At 41.6% G+C, this 12287-nt stretch overlaps 1 long non-coding RNA gene across 1 annotated transcript; it reads right to left on the bottom strand.

The window, feature by feature from the left end:
- Nucleotides 1–12043, bottom strand: LOC128797380 (uncharacterized). The gene is made up of 2 exons (XR_008434108.1): nucleotides 11934–12043; nucleotides 1–1329 (listed from the first exon to the last, which is right to left on the bottom strand). It is a non-coding gene; the product is annotated as an uncharacterized LOC128797380 (long non-coding RNA).
- Nucleotides 12044–12287: the final 244 nt, after the last annotated feature.

The following is a 12287-nucleotide window of genomic DNA, read 5'->3' as shown; positions in this document are numbered from 1 at the left end:
TAGGAACTTGTGGCCTTTTACCACAAGGGGTAATAGAGTTTATTTACAACAAGCATATTAAACAAAACACTTAGCTCGAAGAATAAACACAAATACAATCCTTCTCAGAATAAAATGCCATGTCTGTAACAGCTATTGAATTAAATCTTTTGGGGGGGGGAAGGGACTAGGAAGCAAAAATATCTCCAGATCAATGTGCTTGAATGAATGAAATTCGTGTGTGCAACAGGGGTTGTCTGAAGGTGGTGATTATAATCCAGGTGGGTTTGGTGGGTAGAGAGGTGGGCAGCAACAATGAAGCCTGTGGCATTACTTGTATAAATATTGCTATGTGCAAATTGCCACACTCCTCATCCAACAAAGGTAGCAATTAATTAAGCAGATGAGTCTATTTCAGCTCTTAAGGTGCTCATTTCAGGATATTCAGGAATTGTCTTGGCATTCACTTGCACTGAGAATGGATTAATGATGACATGTTTGTGTTCAATTACTGAAATTTTGCATGTGTGTATTTTGGTTTTACTTGAATGTATGAATCATTTGAATATTTGGTCGTTTTCACTGTGAAAAGAAGCATGATTGCCTTTCAGTGATCTGTCTTGCTCCTAGATTTTGGAGCAGGGGGCATGAAGCCTTTCATGCCCTGGAATAAAATAATCTTCAGGTAAACCAGTAAAAATTAAAAACTACTCTTTGTATGGCCTGTTTAGGAATAATAAATACATCTGTAAACCCTTTGTGCCTACTCAGGCAGTGAAGAGCTAACTAATTGCTGAAAAGCTTGAGGGAAACAGCTCTTCCTATGAGCACAATTCCTATACCCTGCTGGAGACTACACCACGGGCTGTCACCTTCCAGGGCTTGCTAATCAGCAGCTGCTACAATACTGCTGGTTGGGTTTTCCAATGCCATGTTGGTTTTCTTAAACCAGCCCCAAAACTGGATTCACCCAGTACCCAGTCTCCCTCAAGAAGTAATGAGCATCACCGGAAGTGTCCTGCCTGGTATCTTCTTGCAATGATTTTGTTCCCATTTGTTGTCTTATGCAGTAATTTATTTTCTTTTCTCTTTAGTCCTCTTACACTTTAAAGGCTGTGCTGAGGTCAGATGAATGCTTGGCCTTCCTGGATAACAGGCAGTCCATCTCAAGAACTTTTTGTAATTCAGTGCCATTAGATGTAGCTGTTCTCAAATGTAGCCAAGCTCCTGAAGGCAACCATAGAAAAATCCTGTTGGAAGGAACCTCTGAAGGTCACCCAGCCCAATGCCCACTGACAGTACAGATGTGGTGACCGGGACACCTCTGAGCTGCATGGGGCTGAAGAGGACCTGCTCAAGGGAGGGGAGAAGTAGATCTTTAGTTCATACTTATATAAGTTTATATATATATATATATATATATATATCTTATATAGAAATTCATACTTACACAGCTAAACGTTGCCATTTTTAAGAAATACAGTGATCAAGACAGATTTAGACATGGAATTTATCCTTTAATCACTTTCACCCCTACTTCGGTCACGTTGGTGTAGGGTATAAAGGGGGCTACCCCTCACATGCTTTTTTCTGTTTTGACTGGAAGACATCAATGAAGGATGATCCCCGTTTGTACAGAGCCTACAGCTGCCGCAGAGGTGCAAAGGCTGAGCCCCTCCTTGCTGCACAGGCTGCCCTTCCTGGCACCACCACAGTTTGTGCTGTTCCTGCTCCCGGGCTGAGCTTTCAGTCTTGTACCACCTTGCACGTTTCAGAGATTGGATTTTACACATACTTTCTACAATTTTGTGTAATGTTTGCTATTCATTTTGTCTGTGGGTCAATTTTTTCAGCAATGTTGCTCTAGTCTCCAGAAAGCAAAAATAACAGAGACAAAACCGGCCCTAGAAATGACGTAATGACACTTTTTATTCATCCTCGTAATAGAAACCTTGCCTCCGTTAAAATCCAAATAAAAGCTTTGAAGGAAATGAGAAAATGTAACCGTAGCTGAGAGCTCTGTGCTGCAAAGCGCTCCTGCCTAACCCGGTCCTGCAGAGCTGTCGGGATGGTCACGGCTGTGCTCGTGCCATCTGCTGGGAGAAAGCTGCCATGAACTGCGTTATACAAATAAAAACCCTGCTGACGGCAGTCAACCGCGATCATTAAACAGCAGAATTTATAATAATACCCAGACTGTCTAGAAAAATATAAGTCTTATAGACTTAGAGCTCCAGTGTTTGTCAAAGGCTAACCTAGTGACAGGGCACAACACAAACGTATCTCTGAAACTGTAAATGAATAATTTCTATTTTTATGTGGTAGGTTTGTTTTGTGGTAGGTTTTCTTTTTGTTTTGGGTTTGGTTGTTTCGTTGTATTATTTTAAAGCAGTCTGAGTCTCACAGTGGGTGTACAGTATGATTGGTCAAGGCAGTAGAAATGAGGAATTAAAGACAATTTTTTTGTGGGGGATTGATTTGATCATTATTCCATTTTTCCCCCCATTTCTGGTGTGGGTCCAAGCAATTCCAACCACCTACGAACAAAGCACACCACTGTGCTAGGGAATGAAGCACAGAAGCAAGGTGAGGCATTGGGAACTTAATATGAATATTAATGATTATGATTATGCTAGTTATGATTGTCAAACTTTGTACAATCTGTTCTTCTCATCTCTGTTCCCATCCACCCATTCCATACATACTGGCAGAAGTATCAAAAGAGCAATTCAAGATAGAGGACTGAGAGAACAATATTATAGCTTGTAACATGAAAAACTAACTTCACCAGCCTGTGGGTGTGTTTTATACCCCCAGCTAAGATGACACATTTCTCTCTTGTAACAATATCCAAGGGGTTGCAGAATCTTGTTTGTAGCAGCAGCAAAGTGTCTTACAGGAAGTTTCTGGATACTGATGCTCAGGGGATTTTGCTGGTTCCAATAGGTTTTCTGTCAGCCTCCATGGCCTGCTTTGCACTCTGTTCCCACAGTAAATGCTGTCTGCTCTGCTCTGTAATTCCTTAGCTCACACAAGAGCAAGTATCAATTTCCTGATCAAATGTGAGTTACGTTGACTTGTGTTTATGTGCTCCTGCCAGAGCAGCTGGTTTGGTTGTGTCCTGTGCCCCATGAGCCATCCAGGGGTCTCAGGTGACTTTTTTTTAGAACCTAAAACTTTGAGATATCCCAGAAAGGCACTGAAATGTGGCTATTTCTGGCAGAACAGGGTCTTCTCAAGGATACCCGGGAATACAAAAACAAAACCTAGGATGCAAAGTGGGTTTCAGAAAAGCACAGGACAAAGGCATCTGTGACAGTTTCTTTGCCTGGTAAGCCAACATTGGCACTACTTTTCTGGAATATATGGATGCAGAGAAGGATGTTGAAGACTGTAACCCCCAGCTGGTATGGGTAAGACCCACCTGAGTGCTGGCCTCTCTAGAGCTTAGATACCAGCTGAGGTGGTGTTGCAGTATTTGCATTTCACCCCTCCATTACCAGAAAACAACCTTCTAACCTGGCACACTGCAGAACACAAAGCAGCAGAATTACCTCTGCTTTTATTTTAAGTAATTGTTATTACATTCTATGACACACATTTTATGTGTAATGCTCAATGCTGCTGTCTCGAGCAGATGTGAGAGCGTCTTCAATGGCTTCCTCCCACCCTTGTTCCAGTCATTTCAAGCACTGATCATGCTGTGGTTGCAGCAGCCTGGCCACCCCGTTCCTCTCCTGCGCTGCCTCCCTGGGCCACAAGCTGCAGCAGTGCCTGTGCCAGGCTCAGCAAACATTCTGACAGACGTGTCAGTGCCAGAGCAGAACAGAGAGAGCATTCAGCAGCTGTATGGCACAGCACAGTAGGTGTGTACTGTGTGCAGAGTGCATCCTGACCATGTGACAAACTTAATGCAAAGATTTTTTTTCTTGGTACAAAATCTAGCAAGGAAACCTTCACATAAAACTGTAGTGCAGCACTGAGTGGATTTGCTTTATGCAATGGGTATGATGTGCAGCAGAGTGAGACTTTGACACTATTAACTCACTGTGGCAGTCTTGCAAATCTGTACTTATTTTTAGATTTCTGAGCATGTCTGCCGGGGATACAAAATGGAATTTTTGATATAGAATGTTTTTCACATTAGCAGCTACATTACAAGGTAAAGCTGCTTTGTCACTGGATATCATGGATGCTCTGTATGACACAGCAAGAGCGACTTTTCTGCTGGGGCTTGTGACTCCTTGGAAACAGTCACTTTCTTTGTTTTCACATCATATGGATCAGGGGACATGTCTTTCATATTAACACTGCCAGAATATGGGTGCAGCCAGTCTTATCCTGCCTCATACCCAGTAACCAACCTTCTACCAGTTTCTGCAATCATAATTTGTATTCTCTTGATCTCTGCAATCTTGCAACTGTGGCAATATCTTTAGAGATTAATGTCATTTCTACTGTGCCTGTTAGAAGCTCTATCCTGTAACACACAAGCTGATACACAACACAACAGAACATCCAGCATGCCCTGGCAGCTCATTGCCTTCCTGCTGCCAACACTGAAGGTGCTAAAAGTGAACTATGTACTTTTTTGCAGTCTGAAGAAAACACCTAGTTGTGCTATACACCAAAACATGAGCTTACATAACTGGGACATGAAGCAGGCACTAGCTGAGCAATGTGGTCAGTGAGCTCGGGTGTTGGCAGCCTTCTGTAATTCCTGCTGTGTGTTTTGTCCTTTCCTGTGCTCAGTTCATGGTTTGGGTGGTTGAGCAGTCAAATCAAGGCACTTACTGAACACAGTTCAGGGATGCTAGGAAAAGGTTAATTGGAAGGTATCTGCTTTTTCCTTCCTTTCAAATGCTAGCATTTTGTTTAATGACAACCACTTGAAAAAAATATTTGTTTTAGAAAAAAAGAATGCTGCCAAAATAAACTACCCTGATCTGTGTTTATGTTTTGGTAGAAACTCGAGGCCACTCTTGGAGGTAAATGGCAAATTGCTTTACTGGCCACAGCAAGTTAATAATGAACAGCAACATTAGTGCAGGTTGGAATCAAAAAGTGCTGGTATTTGCTTGTTCTCCCTCTGCCTAGCTGAGGCTCCTCTGACAGTAAGCAGGAGAATGTAACCAAACACTGTGATTGACATTGCTACACAGGGAACTGGGCAATGCTTGCTTGGGCCAATCTTGTCTTCAGCCTGTTTCTCTATTCCGCTATTACCAGAAAAAAATTGAGCCATTTGTCATAAAAGTTATAAAGGAAGCTCACACACTTATTTATCAATATTTATATAAGAATGATGGCAAGAAGGGTCAGCCGGTTATAAAGAATCAGTGCAGGTTCAGCCACAAGATGGAGCCAGTACAGTACCAGGCACACCTTCCCAGTGGGACAAATGTTAGGCTGTTTTTTCTCTAAATCCTTCAGCAGTTTTAATAGGATTGTTCACTTCTCAGTTATTGAGATAGCCTTGGAAAAAATAAAAATCCATTGAAAAAAATCAGAAATATCTAGTATTTAGGGTACAGAAATCACATATAGCTTGTTCCAACCTACAAATGAAATGTACAGGTAACCTGATTACAAAACATAAAAATCAGTGATGCTTTTTCTTGAATCTAAATAAAACTAGTCTTTAGACTTAGTTGCATTCTCCAGGGGTTTACAGAATTAAATTACCTAAGGGGAAAAAAAGAAGGAAAGATTAAGAGGAGGGGGAAATTACAGGGTGGCAAATAAGGTCTTTGAGTTAATCTTACAGAATCAGGTGTATCAATACAAGTAATAAATCAGCAGAGGCAGCTCTAGCAGTTGCCACAGTGAATTTAAAAACCTCAGTGTGAAGAGCAGGAAGACAGGGGTTGCTTTGTATGTTCTCCTTCCAGCAATCTTTGTAGACACTTTTTAGATAAGTTACTAAAAGCAATATGTGTCAAGTGTCAAGTTACAGCGTATAACCCTGTGCTCTGATAGTCACAGAACATCTGTTTTTTCTTGTTATTACTGTTCTTCTCTTCAGTCTCCTTCAGTTTCAAAGTTACACTGGACTCATATTAATTACCAGAAAAGCGTTTATTTTTGTCCTTCTCAGAAAATTTCCATGGCCAACATTACTCTTTACTTTGTATATTTATCTCAACATTGCAAAAAGAATCAGCTCTTTAGTATCTGTCTTCATATAATTCCAGAGAATAATTTGATGCCCTGTTGCATTTTGCCCTGTATACAATAGGCTGGCTGCCACAGGAAGTCAATCCTAGTCAAAATTGGTTCCAATTTAATTTTTCCTAGAGTATTGCTTTGCTATGGAAATCTGTGATTCACCTCTGAAACGAAATTAAATTCACCTTCTGTGAAGAACTCCAGATAACCTGCTGGTCATTCCTGATAGCAGATGCCTTCTGAATGTGGCCAAGCTTTTAATTTGTATAGTATGTCTAGCCTGATTCACGAGAAAACACTAACAAGTTCAAAAGATTTTTACCATCAGTTAACTGACTTTGGGGTTGCTTGCCCCTATAATAAGATATTCCTGGTTTTGAAGTGGGAACAGCAATTCTGAAATGCCTTTGGGCATCCCAATAAAGAATCAGTTGAACTGGCAATTAATTGCACAGATAGATATGATCATCTGACTGTCTGAACAGGAGAAGGACAGTCCCATGCTTGAATCCACTGCTGGAATCCACAGCTCAAGAAATCATTGGATACCTTGGAAAAGGATCTGAGAAGACTTATAGAAACAACTTAGAAATTGAAAAATGTGTTTTATCAAATGCTGTTACTTAAAAGGATGCTCTCATGTCTGTAGTGAGTCCTACAGTCTCCTCCATCTTACAGAGACAGAGGAAACAGCAGCTGAAAGGTAAAATTAAATACATTCAAGGGAGAAATAAAATATATATATATCTGTCAATGAGAGTAATTAATGACTGGAACAAGGAATTAACAATTTGTGGAGACAGGATGTTCTAAGGCATGTTTTCCTAAGGGATGTTCTGGTTTAAATGACAAGTAATATCACCAGTCACATGGCTTCTGTCCCACGGTGAGTTGTACCACATGATTACAATAATCCTCTGGCTCTATTTATCTGTGAAATGACAGAATATGCTTGTGCTGGATGCCCTAATCTTGGCAGGATAGAAAATGAAGGTGGAAATATAAGTCTGGATTTTAAGATGAGAAACACATCTCTTAGAAGAAAGAAAAAAAAAAAAAAGGAAACTGAACAATCCCAACACAGAAAAAGCTTGAATCCCTGCCTCCAGCCAACTGTTTTGCATATATAGGCAAGCATATGCAGAATGTGTTTCTACAAAACACGTATCAACAGAAATTTAATCTCTGCTTTTCTATGGCTCACAAAACACAAATTTAACTTCCCAAATAAGCAACAGCTGACCAACAGTCAGCCAGGGAGTTGATAGCTGCATGAAATATATGACAATCCTACATTAGGCTGGAGTTTTAAACATGTATGTATACACTGAAAAGCTTATGTAGTTCTCTTTCTTCTACTACATTTTCCTTTTCCCTCAGAAAACCATATCTTCTGCTTTCTCTTCTGCTCAATACAGAAAATCCCTGCTAGCATCTGATTTTGTGACTTAAATGCTATGGTACTCACCAAGTGCAATTAGTTTCTACGTCTTGTTGTGCTGGTTTACTGTGTTGCCACTCCTGTTTGCATGCTAAGTATTCCACTGTACTGTGTAATTTACTTACCAGGAGTGAACAGCTGGAAAACTGATGATGCTGTTTCCAGTCTCCTGGTAAAGTGCAGTCTGCTCCTTGTCTACAATCTCAATGTTTCATGCTGGAGGCACAGCCTCCAGCCCTCCCTGCATTCAGAATCACACAGCCACTGTCAGGGAGGGGCTAGAACAGTTCTGTCTTTTCAGTCTCTGGAGATGATCTAGACATCACCCCTTGCAAAGGAGCTTGAGATAGCTTCAAAGAACTACTGCTTCTTTTTCAGAAATGAGGGGGAAGTTACAGAACTAACAGACAGGATCTGTGAATCCTGCTGTTCCAGAGGTTGTAATTGCTTGTGCCAGATATAAACACAAATGGAACAGTTACAGATTCTCTCATTAGAGAAAGAGTGTTGTAAGTTTTTGAGATACACACAGGTATTTACACACTGCAGTTGTCTGTTCTGCTCTTGAGTATCTTGATAGACTTTCACAAAGCCAACAACCAAAGCCGTAAGAAAACAGAGACACAACCAGGTCTCCCCACTTACACAGCCTGATCACAGTCCCTGAAATTGCCTCTGCTTTTGAGGACAGACAAAACTTCATCTGTCCACAGCTTGGTTAGTACAAAAAACACATTTCAACAATAAATACAGCTGTCACTTGTTCTTATGACCACCATTTTCATTACTGTGCTTATAGCATGATGATTCTTTTGTGGGCCTTATATTTTTGTTTAAAGACTAAAAGAAGTATAAAACAAAACTCAACTTACTGTTATCATGTAGAGAAAGGTCTAGATATTCTACTGAAAGTTGATACTAAATTATTTTAAAAAACAAATCCGGGGGAAAAAATAAAATTTAACCTAGCAACTAAAGCATGCTGATGCTTGAAGGGTATGTGTACTGGCTAATTCCCTGATGAACCTCTCTGCTCTAGGTAGGACACTTGTATATCTGTCAGTCTGAATATTAGAAAAGTTTAATTAACATCTGGTTTTGCTATTTTGAAAGTCACACAAGAAATAAAGTAGATCTTCCATAGTAATGGTGGGCATTAACAGAGCAATTCAGATTTTGCAGATGACAAATTGCCCTCCAGTGGGGTGTATTTCAGCCCTCTGACAAAGAGAACATATATTCTCCTAAATTAGGTATCTGGAGCTCTGGGTGATTCTGACTTTTTTCCACATCACATCCATTTATATGTATATGAGCAGACGTCTACATCACATAAAAATCATGATACAGATTTGTTTGATTCATAGCCCCCAAACAAATTCCTTTTCCTATTCTCCACTTGATGAAAGCTTGAGACATCAAAGTGTTTCAGGACAGCTGATCACATCCCTTTGTATTCCATGATCCACTGGAGATGCAGCTTCTCTGCATCTTTTTGGGGTTTGTAGGTTTTATGTTGGCATAAGTGGTACAATTTAATAGTTGTACTGATTTCAGAAAGCATCCCAAATTAAAGGAATTTATTTGTTCACCTGAAATACCTCCCTACACAGGCAGTTCCAGACAAGTAACTGAAATACACTGTGACAAATACCAGTGTAACTTATGTCCTAGCAACAAGCTAGTTTACAATTAATGCATAATGTTGTATTTTCATATTATATAATCAGAAGTTTGATATTAATTTTGTCAGTTATTTCTACATTACAGTATTTAGACCAGTTGCTGCCATGTCCCAATAAAAAGATGCATTTTTCTTTTCCTTGGAGAACTTTGGAGAACACAATGTTACAAACATAACTGAGAACACAAGATCAGATTTTTTCTTTTTCATTACTAATCTTGCATTTATAGCAACCACATAGGAAAGTAGTTAAATTACTTTTAAAAAAAAAAAATCTTTCCTTCTTTCAGTGGTTTTCTTTCAGCTAACACAGAGAATCTAGAGTTTGAAATTCTAAGACCAATTGATTTTTAAAATTTGGTTAAAGTCTCCAAACTTTTGAGACTTAACAGATCCTAAAGAAGCAAAGGAAGTAATGATGCAAACATTGAGATGCATCACTACTTCCATCATTTCTTCCACGCTTTTGAAGTTATTTCACTGTCTACATGCAGCGCCCTCAAGTACATCACACTGCATTGGAGGTTCATTCGTACAAGCAACCTTAACCTGCTACCACTGACTACATCCTTGACATGTCTTTATCTTCAAAAAAAAAAATAAAAAGAGAGAAAAGGATGAAAGGATGGTATCTAACAGTGCAGCTTGTGTATTTGTTACTAGGGAAACAAACAGCAAAGAGAAAGAAACCCTCAGTGTCCTTGTCATTTGGATCTTTCAGTAGAGAAGCGGAGCTTGTGTTAAAACAATGGAAACACTGTTCAGCTTTCAGGATCCTTTGCTCTCCTTGCTGAATGACAGACACTTCTTTCTCCCCCTTGTCCATCTTGTCATCTCTGAAAAGGAGAGTCATTTCTACATTCTGCACTGGATTGCTGGTTGTTTTTTATTCGTCATGTAAACTTTAATCCCTGATTCTCTGTAACTTGGTCAGTTTCTAACACCCAAACCAAGATCGCAGCAGGTCTCTTGAGGTAAACGGAAGAGAGAACCCCGATGTTGTGTTCATAGCCGTAGAAAAGCAGACACAGCAGCACCAAGAGTGCCAGGTTTGTGCTACTTTGTACTGAATCAGAGTTCAAACCCAATCAGGACTTCAGAGAGCGTGAGGGGCACAGCAGCATTTGCTGCACTCCAGCACGAGGAGCCGTGCAGCGCTGAAGGCCTGTGCAAGTGTGACAGCAGCGCCCGGGAGCTGTGGGTTGTGTGGGAGCTTTGCCACCGGTCCCAGGGAAGCAGGGAGATGCCAGGCCGTGTAAGTCATGACTGACACCTCTGGTTTCAGCCAGCTGAGACGTGTCAGTCACGGCTTAGCTGGACTGACACCTCCCTGTGTGGGTTGGGAGGACAACTCAGAGATCAACACTGTTTGTACCGTGACTTTCTGCTCATTGCTAAATATGCACTGTGTCAGATTCCATGTAATTTTTCTATCAAACTATGCTATATATCCTTGCTTCTTTTTCTGTTCCAATTATTATCTTGTTCATCTTTAGCTTTTGCCTCATCTAACTCATCTTGTGGGAACTGGATTAGGAAGCTGGATTTGGTGCACTCTGAAGTGTAGCTAAGTAAATCCAAAGGATTTTCACCTTTCTCCTGTTTTTACAAGACTACAGCTACCAGCACCAGAGCTAGAGAGATGATGGGAAAATTACAATAAAAGCCCTACTGGAAATACTCTCACAGAGTTTTGTGTCCTGCAGTTTCAACAAAGCATATGTCTTCTTTACTCTGCAAGGATAGCTTTTTTGTAATGTTCCAGACTGGCTGTTAATTTGCCATTAAGAAGGAAGAAGGATATGACAAAACACCCGAATTATATTATAATAAATATCAACATTTGAATTATATTTAAAAATGGATAGGCAGAATAAAATCAACTAGCACATGGTTTATTGATCATAGCCACTAGCGGAATTGTAATGGATTCCCTATCTCTAGTATTCCACAAAGTACTAAGGTCCCTTGGGTAAAGAAAACAAACCACTTGGTAAAGATTAGGGGAAAAAGAAAAGTATGTCAGGACTGACAAGAAAAGGAAGTGACAAACATATTATTGATGGTGTGTGTTTGTAGCATGACAGCAGAGCCCTGCCTGCGGGTATAGTGTAAATGACAGCTTCGTCACAGGCTGCAGCAGTTTGTGTCCCTACACTCTTTGTCCGTGGAAATAAGAAGGGTACAGCCAAAATAAACCAGGGGGTGGCTTTTATTGACTTTTAAAGAAAAACACGATCTTTGCCAAAAGACCTCAAATACTTGGGAAACTACTTGTACGTGAGTTGTGTTTTGGCTCCCTAATGTTGAAAATTGTTCTTTTACACCATAAAACCTGTGTGTTTTTTCTCTATAAGCAATGAGCTTTCCGCAAACTCTCTCTCTGGAATCAAGTGCTCCAACCGATCCTCCTTGTCTCTCAGCCTCTAACTGGCCTTCTTTTCCTTTATGTTTTTTTCTACAGCATTTAAGTTTTTCCAGACTAGTGCCACCTCCCAGGGTTTTACTAAATCCTGCAGAAACGCGGAAGACAAATGCGTTCTGGTGTGAAAACGCACTCTGAGCAATCCGACACAGCCGATTGCAGCGTTTTCACGTGGAAACCGCACCCGGCGATGAAACCATAAACCGAGCCGGCTGCTTCGGCGGGGGCTTTATTACCTGGCGATCGTTCCATTCCCGCTCCCGTCCCGCCGCTTCTCCCCTCAGGGCCGGGCCCGCCTCGGCCCTCAGCGAGCGCGCGCGCGCCGCCCGTTTCCTGCCGCGCGCCGCCGCGCGCCCGACCCCGCCGGGAGCGGGGCTGAAGGGGAGGGGGGCGCTCGCGGCACGCGCCCAGCGGCACGCGCGCTCCCCCACAGCCCCCCCCCGCCCCGCCGCGCGCGCAACGGCCGGCGGGGGGCGTGGCAAACGGGGGGCGGAGCCAACGCCCCCGACACACCCCCTCGCCTGCGCCGTGGCCCCGCCCCCCGCCCCGCGGCCCCGTTCCCTCCTCCACAAAGCCGGGGGCGAGGGAGG

The sequence above is a fragment of the Vidua chalybeata genome, chromosome 18 (genome assembly GCF_026979565.1).
Source record: "Vidua chalybeata isolate OUT-0048 chromosome 18, bVidCha1 merged haplotype, whole genome shotgun sequence".
Lineage (NCBI taxonomy): Eukaryota > Metazoa > Chordata > Aves > Passeriformes > Viduidae > Vidua > Vidua chalybeata.
This window is presented reverse-complemented; position numbering and strand designations above follow the sequence as displayed.